Genomic DNA, 12,550 nt, shown 5'->3' on the forward strand with positions numbered 1-12,550 from the left:
AGTGTGTGGAGAAAAGGGAACACTCTTACACTGTTGGTGGGAATGCAAATTGATACAGCCACTACGGAGAACAGTATGGAAGTTCCTTAAAAAACTAAAAATAGAATTACTATATGACCCAGCAATCCCACTACTGGGCATATACCCTGAGAAAACCATAATTCAAAAAGAATCATGTACCAAAATGTTCATTGCAGCTTTATTTACGATAGCCAGGACATGGAAGCAATGTAAGTATCCATCAATAGATGAATGGATAAAGAAGATGTGGCACATATATACAATGGAATACTACTCAGCCATAAAAAGAAACAAAATTGAGATATTTGTAGTGAGGTGGATGGACTTAGAGTCTGTCATACAGAGTGAAGTAAGTCAGAAAGAGAAAAACAAATACCGTATGCTAACACATATATATAGAATCTAAGAAAAAAAGGTCATGAAGAACCTAGGGGTAAGACGGGAATAAAGACAAGACCTACTAGAGAATGGACTTGAAGATATGGGGAGGGGGAAGGGTAAGCTGTGACAAAGTGAGAGAGTAGCATGGACATATATACACTTCCAAATGTAAAATAGATAGCTAGTGGGAAGCAGCCGCATAGCACAGGGAGATCAGCTCAGTGCTTTGTGACCACCTAGAGGGGTGGGATAAGGAGGGTGGGAGAGAGGGAGATGCAAGAGATATGGGAACATATGTATATGTATAACTGATTCACTTTGTTACAAATGAGAAACTAACACACCATTGTAAAGAAATTACACTCCAATAAAAGTGTAAAAAAAAAAAAAGGAATCTGCCTGCCAATGCAGGGGACACGGTTTCGAGCCCTGTTCTGGGAATACCCCACATGTTGCCGAGCAACTAATCCTGTGCGCCACACTACTGAGCCTGCACTCTAGAGCCCATGCTCCACAACAGGAGAAGCCACTGCGATGAGAAGCCTGCACACCGCAACAAAGAATAGCCCCTGCTTGCCACAACTAGAGAAAGCCTGTGTGCAGCAATGAAGACCAAACACAGCCAAGTATTAAAAAAAAAAAAGTAAATAAAACAAACATTTTGCGATAATAGAAGATCTGATATGGATGGATATTATGCAATTAGTGTTAATTTTCTCAGATGTGAAAATGGTACTGTGTTAGGAAGGACAAAATCCTCATTCTTAGTTGATGTGCTCTGGAGTACTTAGAGGTGAGGGGTCAGGACAATCTACAGCTAAATCTCAAACAGTTCAGCAAGAGAATAACAAGAGTTTGAGAGAGACAAAGCAAATGTGGCAACATAGTAACGACTGGTTGAACATTGGTGAAGAGTGAACAAGCATTCATTAAGCTATCATCTCAACTTTTCTGTATGTATGCCAACTTTCAAAATAAAGTTGGAAAAATAAAATAAAACAAAACAAAACAAAAATTTCTGCCCAAAAGTGACATAAAAACATGTCCGTTCACATCCCATTGGCCAAAGTAAGTCATGTGGTCTTGTAAAATGGGCATAATTTTGTAGAATAATGCAAATTATAATATTTAATCTTTATGTTCTATAATAGCTTGATCTATAGATTCAGTGAAATCCCAATCAAAATCCTGGAAGGTTATTTTTCAGATTTCAACAAACTGATTCTAAAGTTTATATGGGGAGGCAAAAGACTCAGAATAGCTGAGATGATGTTGAAATAGAAGAACAAAATTGAAGGATTGACACTTCTCAACTTCAAGACTTACTATAACAGTACAATAAGCAATACAGTATTGTATTGGCAAAAGAGTAGACAAATCAATGGAACAGAATAGAGAGCACAGAAATAGGCCTATATAAATATAGTCAATGGAAATTTGACAAAAAAGCAAAGACAATACAATAGAGAAAAGACAACCTCTTCAACAAATAGTACTGGGAAAGCTGCATATCCACATACAAAAAAGGAAGGTAGACACATACTCTACACTCTTCACAAAAATTAACTCAAAATGACCTAAATGTAAAACAAATAAAAAGAAACCTAAAAAATTCCTAGAATATAACATGGAATATCTAGATGACCTTGGATGTGGCAATTACTTTTTAGATACAACACTAAAGGCATGATCCATGAAAGAAATAATTGATAAGCTGGAATTCACTGAAATTTAAAATTTCTACTCTGCCAAAGACACTAAGAGAATAAAAAGACAAGCCACACATTGGGGGAAAATATTTGCAAAAGACATATTTGTTAAAGGACTGTTATCCAAAATATAAAAGAATTCTTAAAACTAAAAAACAAGAAAATGAACAACCTGATTAAAAAATGAGCCAAAAACCGTAATAGAGATCTCACCAGAGAAATTATACAGATTGCAAATAAGCATATGAAAAAATGCTCCATATCTTATGTCATCAGTGAAATGCAAATTAAAACAATGAGATACTATTAAACAGCTATTAGAATGGCCAAAACAGTTGGCAGCATCAAATGCTGGTGAAGACATGGAGCAGAAGAAACTCTCATTCATTGCTGCTGGGAATGCAAAACAGTACAGCTACATTAGAAGACAGTTTGGCTGTTTCTTAGAAAACCAAACATACTCTTACCATATGATCCAGCAATTGCTTTTCTGGTATTTGCCCAGAGGAATTAAAAACTTATGTCTACACATAAATCTGTACACAGATGTTTATAGTAGCTTTGTTCATGATTGCTAAAACATGGAAGCAATCAAGATGTCTTTCAGTAGGTGAATGGATAGCCCAGACAATGGAATATTATTCAGCACTAATAAGAAATGAGCTGTCAATCCATGAAAAGACATGCAAGAAACCTAAATGCCTTTTACTAAGTAAAAGAAGCCAGTCTGAAAAGGCTACATTTTTCATGATTCTGCCTATATGACATTGTGAGAGGAAGAAGGGATGACTAGGCAGAGCACAAAAGATTTTTAGGGCAGTGAAAATACTCTGTGATACTAATAATGGACACGTCATTATAAACCCATTGAATGTGGGTGGACCTTAATGATTAACTATAGACTTTAGATGATAGTGTTGTATTAATGTAGGTTCATTAAGTGTAACAAATGTACCACTCTGATGGAGATGTTGATAATGGGGGAGGCTATGTAAGTGTGGGAAAAGGGACTATATGGGAAATCTTATTTTCTGCTCATTGTTGCTGTGAACTTAAAATTGCTCTGAAAAATAAATTCTATTTTTTAAAAATTACATTTAAATGATCCTCCATAGAGAAGAGAAAGAACCACTGACTGATTGTTTGATTCCCCCCACCCCCCACCCCCCCACACACTCAACACACTTATAACTCAGACACAATGCTTTCTACATGTATTGTATGTCTGACAGGTCGTGGGATTGCTGACGAAGCCACAGCCTGTGAGATACTTCCACAGAGAAATTTCTGGCTGGAACCACATCCAGTCAGCTTCTTTTTCTCTGTTTTAGTCAAGAAGGAAACAACCTGACAAAAAAGGAAAAAAAAAATCATGAAGTCAGAATGACAGGCAAGGAATGAAAGAATCAGGCCAGTTGTGATGAATGAAATGCCCTACTTTTGAGTTTCCATGTAAGAAACACTTAAAATTGATTTTCATTATTTCTTCCAATATTCTTAGCCACTACTGTCTATTTTCTGTGACAGGTTGGATGTCCCATCTCATTCAAATCTCCCTCCCTCTTTTCTCTCCTTCCTTTCCCATTTGGTTAACACTGGCTGTCCTTTAAATATATTTAAATGTTCTTTAATGCAGTCTAAAAAATAACCTATTTGCATATTAATCCAGCAACTACAGAAGATGTCAAAATGTCTACGATGCCTGAGTTTAGCACTGAATATAACACAGACATTTGAATCTTAGACCATGGTAAAATGTGAAGTGACATTTCACAGAAGGAGAAAGCTATTTTTACCTTAGTGTATAGAGATCTCTTTTCAGGATTGTTGCTGTGTCCCAAGGCTTCCCAGATGTGTCCTGGAATCCTGTCAGATGAGGGACCCACCCACTGGAAACATTTCAGGAAGTCAGTCAGCCACTCCCTGGGGCCTTCCTAATGACTGGTCCCCTGTCCAAACTGGTTAACTTAGTTAGACGCAAGGTATACGGCTAATCTAGTAATAATAATTAGACCAATGTCATGGGTTTGATTTTCTTGTTTATTTTCTCGCAGAAGAATCATTTCCAACTCCTTATCTACTTACTTGAAAATATGCACTATTGGCCTAAGGAGAGAAACTAATGCAGTGGGGATATAGATATACAAACTACCTGTTGTCTCTCCCTTCTGGGATACAATGCAATTTTAGTATGTGAGGTGGATTAAGGATGTCTTCTTCATATGTAAGTGTTAGTTTTAATTTAATAGGATGGGAATAGAAGAAGAATTTGCAACAAGATCTGACTCACTTCAGCTGCTGCTGTGCAGTGATGTCAATGACCGTCCATTGCAGTTGTATTCCTGATCATTAAATGTGATCAGTAAGGGTCAGTCAGACTTTTCACTGGACAATGTCAGTGGATCCACATTCTCCTCTAGGAGCACTGGTTGGGTCATCTGCTTCAGCAGGGCTGCAGACTGTGATGTGTGCCTTCTCTTTCTTCAGTAACAGGAGGTTGTTTCCTGTTCGGCAGGCCTTTCTAACTCTTCCAGAGCATGAGCTTGACTCTCCCCCTGCTTCTAGAGTCAACCCTGCTGAAATGCTCCTCTGAAAACCCTTAGACCTTGAGAAGTGGCACAATCTATAAATTAATGTTACCTCCCTTTTTCAGTGACGGTAATATGGCATTTCTCCATGTCTGGACACTTTCATCTGTATCATGAATGGTTAGATTCTAAGTCAAGAGCAGACACAACCCAAAACAATTAACAAATTTCCTCCCTTCAGCTTCTCTGAAACCCTCATAGCAGGAAGTACTTGTCAGGCACTGATCAACATTGGCAAGGAGGATTTGCTGACTCAGGTTTGTGTTCTCTCACATTGCATTCCTCTTGGTGAACTGTCGTCACTCTGTCTGCGACCTGGACTTATTGTTAGAGAGCATTATGGCCAAGACTTGTATCTCAGGGATACAAGGTTACTTTTGAGAGGTCTTCATCAATCTGTTAGCTTTATATACCAGAAAAAAAATCTTTGTTCTGTAGTCATAAAACTTCTGACACAACCACATCACTTAATGATATTTACAGTCAACCATTAAGAGAATCATTGAAGGAGTTCTAATGCCTAGTCTTATGCAAGGTTGAGTCAGGCTAGTGAGTCAAAGGTAAAATAAGAATCAGGAAGTCTAGGGCTTGCTGAATCTGTCACAAATTTCTTTGTGTCTCACTTTTGTAAACTGAGTGATGCATATAATAATTAAGGAATCAGACAAGATGTTGGACTTTTCAGGTCTCTTCCTTAAAAAGATTCAGGTACTTGTAAACATAAGGTATGATTGTGTTTGCATCTTGTCTTATTAACAGGCCCACCACCAAATCCTATCTGATCTCATCGGCCATTTGCCTTCAGTAATAGCTTTACTGCAAGTTGGTACCTTCACCTGCTCTATACCCCTGTGGACCTTTTGAGGAGAAGGCAACCATAGATGTTAGAAACACCAGTCCACCTTTCTCCTTCTCCCACATTTTCATTAAATTAAACAAGAATTTCAAAAGAAGGCCTTTACACAAGCTCTTAAACTATCTGTTTAAATAATTTATTTGATGTTTAGTTTAACCTGATTTCACTTGCTCAAATAATAACGATGGAGGGGTGGGAATAAGGTGTGAAAAAGTATGAAGTTGAAGTTTGGAGGCAAAAATGAGAGAACAGAAGCTTTAGCTTGCTTCATCTATTTGACAAGCTTCTACAACTGCTGGAAAGGCTATCATATCTCTAGGGAACACTGAATTTAAAAATGTCAGTCAGCTTTTCAGTGGGACCAGTCTCTAGAGCGGTGCTATACAATCGGATAGTTACTAACCACACGTGATTATTTAAATTAAAACTTTAAACTTAGAATTAAAAATTCAGTTCCTTAATTGCACTAGTGATATTTCAAGTACTCAACAGACACACGTGGTTTTGTGGTTACAGAACTGAACAGAAAGTTCTTTTGGACAGTGTTGTTCTAGAGAACTTGAGAATCAGGGCTTTCACTTGGATGATAAGTACATCTTAGATAAGTGCCCAAAACTTTCTCTAGAAATATTTTTTTTCTTGAGGTTTTTCTGACAATATTTTTATTTTATTTTATTTTTTTAACTGATCAGGTATTTGTGATTATAAAACATGGGAAAGAAACGTTTTCTCATCAAATTGATAATAGAAATGGGAAAGAGAAAAGTGCTGACATTAATGGAACACCTCTTATGTGTGTTAGACATTGTGCTAGGTGTATTAAAAATCACCTCACACACATGAAAATCACCCCACTTATTATTTTTTTCCATTGGCATGAGAGAACTTTATTTTACTCTAATTATACATAATCACATTATTGATACTCATTGAAATTAGATGCATTGCTATAATGCTGTTAAGGTTTGAGGAAGGAAAGACAAGTGTGTTTTGTATATTTTTTTATTTTTATTATTATATTTTTTGATATCCATCAGAGAAATCCTAAGGAAATACAATTTTGGAATGACCCTCATATACCCAAACAATGGGGTGAATATCTTGATACATACAAACCAGAATTGTTTACATCACATAGTTTTTGTATTAAAGGAAGTAATTTTGGAGATTAAAGACCTGGTGTAAAGAAATAAAGTGTTAAGTGCTACAACTTTCTCTTGTAAACCAGTGAATTACTGAATATCTAATAGTTGAATACTCAGTATGAATATCAAAATATTTTCATGCCAGAAACTTTTGAAACCTGATCAAAAGAAAATCACCCCACTTATACACAGCAGAACTATGAGAGAGGTTTTACAAGTACCTCCATTTTTATAGATGGAGAGAAGACACAAGTCCTACGGTTAATGGTGGAAGAAAAGAAGTACAAATTCAGCTTTGTCTGACAGCAAAGTTAGCCCCCCTAACCAATACACCCACATACACACACACAACACACAATCAGTTTTTATCTTAAACTAAATATTACCCTCATTGTAGTACTAGTACTAAAGTACATAGTACTTTCCAGATCCTAAGTGTGAAGTATTAAATTTGCTTTACATGGCTTGTATGGACCTAAGAACTGAATTTAAAAGAACTGCTATCAAAGCAGGAATTGAACAAGTTTGCCATGATTAAAACTCCCTTTTCCATTTGCAAAATCCTCCCTTCAGGATAAGATGAGAAACATTCAGCGTAAAATGCATGTAGATTAATATAGTCTTCAAAGAGACTGGAGTGAGAAAGATGTAAAAGGGAAAACAGCAAAAAAATAAATGAAAAAATAAAAATCAGCTGTTTGCTCTAATTTCCTGGTAGTGAGGAGCTACCCTGTACTTGTCATGCACAGCTTGAGAAATTCAGTCCTCAAATAAACCAGTTAGGACACACAGGGAAGAAAGACCAACACATCTCAGATGTGTGCGCAGACTCACTTAATTCCAAATGATTAAATGGTTGAGATGAAAAGAGAAACATGTAGCTTGTCCAGCCTATTCTTGTGAAAAAGGTAATGAGAGATCCTTTTGCCATAAGATGTCAGGCCATAGCTCACCAAGAAAGATTTATTTCTGCCGTAGCAGAGAGTTTTTACAGAGTCTGGATGTACCCTGTTTGATTGCTCCGAAGCTCTATTTATCCGGGAGGTATTAGAGCATAATGGTTGATGACCCTGACTCTGGAGCCGGACAGATTTGGGTTTGAATCATGACTCCACTCTATACTAATTGTATGGGCTTGGATAAGTCACTCAACTTCTTTAATCTTTGGTCCTTCTCCTCCAAGGATAGAGAGCTCCCACCTCTCAGGGTGGTGGTAGAAACCAAGTGGGATGCCGCATATATAACACTTGGCACTCTGGCTGCATAAAATACTCAGGGTTAGTTATTTTTATTATTATTATTAGTAGTAGTAAGTCATTCTTATTGAGACTGAACTGCCTCATTTAGCTAGAACTCACTAATCTTATTTGTCCCCCAGGATTTATAAAGAAGAAACCTACTGTACTATATGGTAACCAGTCCAGCACATCAATCAGATCTAGTTCTTTCAACCATTCCACACATGACAAGATTTTCTAATGTGATACTCTTCTGGGTAGTATTTGTACTCATCTCTTGTACATTAATAATTAATATTCATTTAGAAAATGTGATTCTTAAAGTGGAAGCATTTTAGATACAGTGAGACAATGGGATTACTTCCTGGAATTTAGATCGGACACCTTTGTTAATAACAAGTAAGTTTACTTCATTTCCTTTAAAAGTTAGGCATGAGAGAACTTTCCCATTAAGGAAGATGAAGTAGACATACTTTTCTTTATTCCTCCCATTAGGTAGGATTAAAAATAATGGACATAATATATAAAATAAATATAAACAGACTCTGAAAGATGGAGAGAAGTAAGTAGATCAACAAGGGAACATTGGACCCAAAGAATGATGGAGTGGTGAGTTCCCTGGGTTTCTTTTTTTGCATTTATATATCTCAGATTGAGTTCTAGACAAGCTGACAACCCAGAAACGCCAATGGGTGCACACCATAAAAAGCCCCAGTAAAAGACCTCTCTCTCTAGTTAAAGGACAGGGATGACAACAAGGGACCCCTCCCACATAGCTTTAGTCTTCTTGGACTGTAATAACAAAATTCCAGAGTCTGGGTGCTTAAACAAGCAGACTTTATTTCTCACAGTTCCGAAGTCCGGAATTCTGAGATCAGCATTCTAGCATGGTCAGGTTCTGGTGAGGTCCCTCTTCCTGGCTTGCAGAGGGTTGCCTTCTTGCTGTGTTATCACATGGTGGAGAGAGACGGGAACAATCTCTCTGGTGTCTCTTTAGATAAGGACACTAATCCCAACAGCCTGGGTCCCTTGTCCTTGGTCTAAGTACCTCCCAAAGGCCCCATCTCCAAATGTCATCACATTGAGGGTTAGAGTTTCAACATATACATTTTGGAGGGACACAAAATTGGGTTCTTGTCAGGGGAGACCTAGTGGAGAGTCAAAACCTTTACTATACCCAGCAATATTTAGGCCACTTCCACTTTGTGGTGTCAGCAGAGACAGCTTGGGAACCAGTAATGACACATCTTTACCCCTCTCAGCCATGGAGATATCATGCAGTGAATGTAAATGATATTAATACATCAATTAAAAAACAGACATTGGACATAATCAACCAACAGGATCTAAGTAATATTTGTAAAGTGCTTCACTCAACAAGAACAGATAAACATTATTTTCAAATGCCCACAGAACATACATCAAGTCAGACCATATACTGCACCACAAAACAAATCTCAAAAAATTTAAAAGAATTAAAATCATCCACAGTGTATACTCTGACCATGAAAAAAAACCCTAGAAATCAATAACAAAAAGATAACAGGAAAATCTCTAAAGACTTGGGAACTAAACAAGAAATTTCTGAATAATGTGTCAATAAGAAGTCTCAAGTAAAATAAAAAGTATATTGAACTGAATTAAAATGAAAATACAGGGCTTCCCTGGTGGCGCAGTGGTTGAGAGCCCACCTGCTGATGCAGCGGACACGGGTTCATGCCCCGGTCCGGGAAGATCCCACATGCCGCGGAGCGGCTGGGCCTGTGAGCCATGGCCGCTGAGCCTGTGCTCTGCAATGGGAGAGGCCACAACAGTGAGAGGCCCGCGTACCACAAAAAAAAAAAGAAAAGAAAAGAAAATACAACTTATCAAAATTTGTGAGACACAGCTAAAGCAGTACTGAAAGGAAAAATTTTATCCTTAAATACTTAAATAAGGGAAGAGGAAAATATCTCAAATCAACAGTTTAGGCACACATTAAGGGAGGCAAATAAATAAATTTAAAGCAAGAAGAAAGAAGGAAATATCAATAATAAGGATAAGAGCAGAAATCAATGAAATTGGAAACAGGAAACCCATAGACAAAACCATTAAATAAAGACCTTTTTTGTTTGAAAAGATGATAAAATTGACAAATCTGTAGCAAGACTGACAAAGAAAGAAAAAGAGAATACATAAATTACCAATATCAGGAATGAAACTGAGGACATAATTACAGACTATTAAGACATTAAAAGGACAATAAGAGATTGCTACAACCATATCTCTACAAACATATTTGATACCTAGATGAAATCTACCAATTCCTCAAAAAACACAAACTACTATGACTCACCAATATGAAATGGATATTTTGAATAGCCCTATAACTATTAGGAAAATAGAAATTGTAATTGAACAGCTACCCCAAAAGAAATCCATGGGCCCATATGGTTTTAGTGGAGGATTTTATCAAATATTAAATGAAGAATTAACATGAATTTTATAATCTCTTCCAGAAACAAATGAAGAGGGAATGTCTTATTTTATGAGACCAGTATTAACCTGACAAAGACAGCACAAAAAAGAAAACTATATGAAAATAAAAGAGAACAACATCTCTCATGAAGTTAAACAAAAAATCCTTAATAAAATATCAGAAAATTGAATCCAATGATTTGACTAGGTGGGATTTATTTCAAGTATGCCATACTCTTTCCTTCACCAATTCATAGCCTCAGTTCCCTCATACTTCCCTTACTCCCTCCTTGAAAATCTATTCTTAAGCAAAGGCTGAAACCAGTAATGTACTTTGGAGGCTGCATTTAGTCTCTTTTGTTTATGGTCCCTAGCTCAACTGTCATTTCAGCTGTATCTTTGATTCAGGAAGAAATGGTTTGGCTCCCTTGACAAAGGGGAACTCAGGTATAAGTTAAGCAGAGAGAGATGAGTTTTGAGCAAGGGTCCCTCATCCCTTGAGACTCTGGGACTGTCCATTTCAGGTGGCTGGTTCTATTTGAAGAGCCAGGATTATGGAGTCTCCATATTGGCATTCAGAACCTTCTGGGGGCTATGATTTGTCACTTTTAATTGCTGAGTCTATGATACTTAAAATTGCTTTAATATTGTGGTTTGAAATCCATCTGGATTACCTATTCTTTTTAGTCACTTCCACAGCCAAGCTTATGCTTCATAACTGACTTCTGTTGCTAGTACATGGAGGCTTATAAGAAGGCCACAGTTAAAGATAGAGTCAAGCGGAGGGTGTGACTGATGTGGTGAAGTAGGAAGACCCTGAGCTCACTTTCTCCCATGAGCTCACCAAATTTACAGCTATTCGTAGAACTATCTATAAGAACAATCTGAAGACTAGCAGAAAATATTTTCCACAATTAAAGATATGAAGAAAGAACCACAACAAGATGGGTTGGAGGGGCAGAGACACAGTATAATCAAGACCCACACCCCTGGGTAGGTGAAACACAACAGGAGAATAATCACAATTGCAGGGGTCTCCCCAAGGAGTGAGACGTCCATTCCATGAAGTTCCTTAGCTCAGGGGTCCTGAAGTAGGAAGACAAGACTCCAGAACATCTGGCTTTGATGGCCAGTGGGGCTTGCATACAGGAGAGCTGGAGGGCTGTGGGAAACAGAGATTCTGTTCTTAAAAGGCATGCAGAAATCTCACACGATCCAGGTCCCAGTACAGAGGAAACAATATGAAAATAGCCTGGGTTACACCAACTTTCTGACCTTGGGGAGCTTCCTGGAGAGACATCAGGAAACTAAGAATCCCCATGAGGCCATGGATGCTGGTAGCTGTCATTTACGGGGCTACTTCTACCATAAGGACATTGGTGCTGGCAAGCTCCTTTTAGGACTGCTTCCTCTAGCCTGCCAATTCTAAGGGCTTACCTAGCCACCAGCAGACTGGCTTCAATCCTGGGACCCTGCAGTCAGCCAGATGGGACCCAGCCCCACCCACCAACAGGCCAGCAACCACTGCATACACACATGGAAGCAACCTAAGTTTCCATCAACAGATTGAATGGATAAAGAAGTTGTGGTATACATATTCAATGGAATATTACTCAACCATAAAAAGAGTGAGGCCTTGTCATTTGTGAAAACATAGATGGACCTAGAGGGTATTATGCTAAGGGAAAAAGCCAGAGAAAGACAAATACAGCATAATCTCACTTATATGTGAATCTAAAAAACAAAACAAATAAACTAAATGAAAACACACTCACAGAGAACAAATGGGTGGTTGCTAGAAGGGAGGGGAGTGAGAGGTGACAGAAATAGTTGAAGGGGATTAAGAGTTATATACCTCCAGTTATATAATTAGTAAATCACAGGGCTGTAATATACAGCATAAGGAATAAGGTCAATAATATTGTAGTAACTCTTTATGGGGACAGATAATCACTAGACTTAGCTTGGGGATCATTTCATAATGTATGTAAATGACAAATTATTATGGAGTACACCTGAAACTACTATAATATTGTATCAACTATGTTTCAATTAAAACATTTTAAATAATAAATAAATAGATAAATAAACATAGAATCTGGGGGAAATTCTTCTACTCCTTCACTCTGCCTCGTCATTTTTGCAGGCAACATCA

Source organism: Grampus griseus, assembly GCF_964374135.1.
Source record: "Grampus griseus genome assembly, chromosome: 12".
In the NCBI taxonomy this organism is placed as follows: Eukaryota; Metazoa; Chordata; class Mammalia; order Artiodactyla; family Delphinidae; genus Grampus; species Grampus griseus.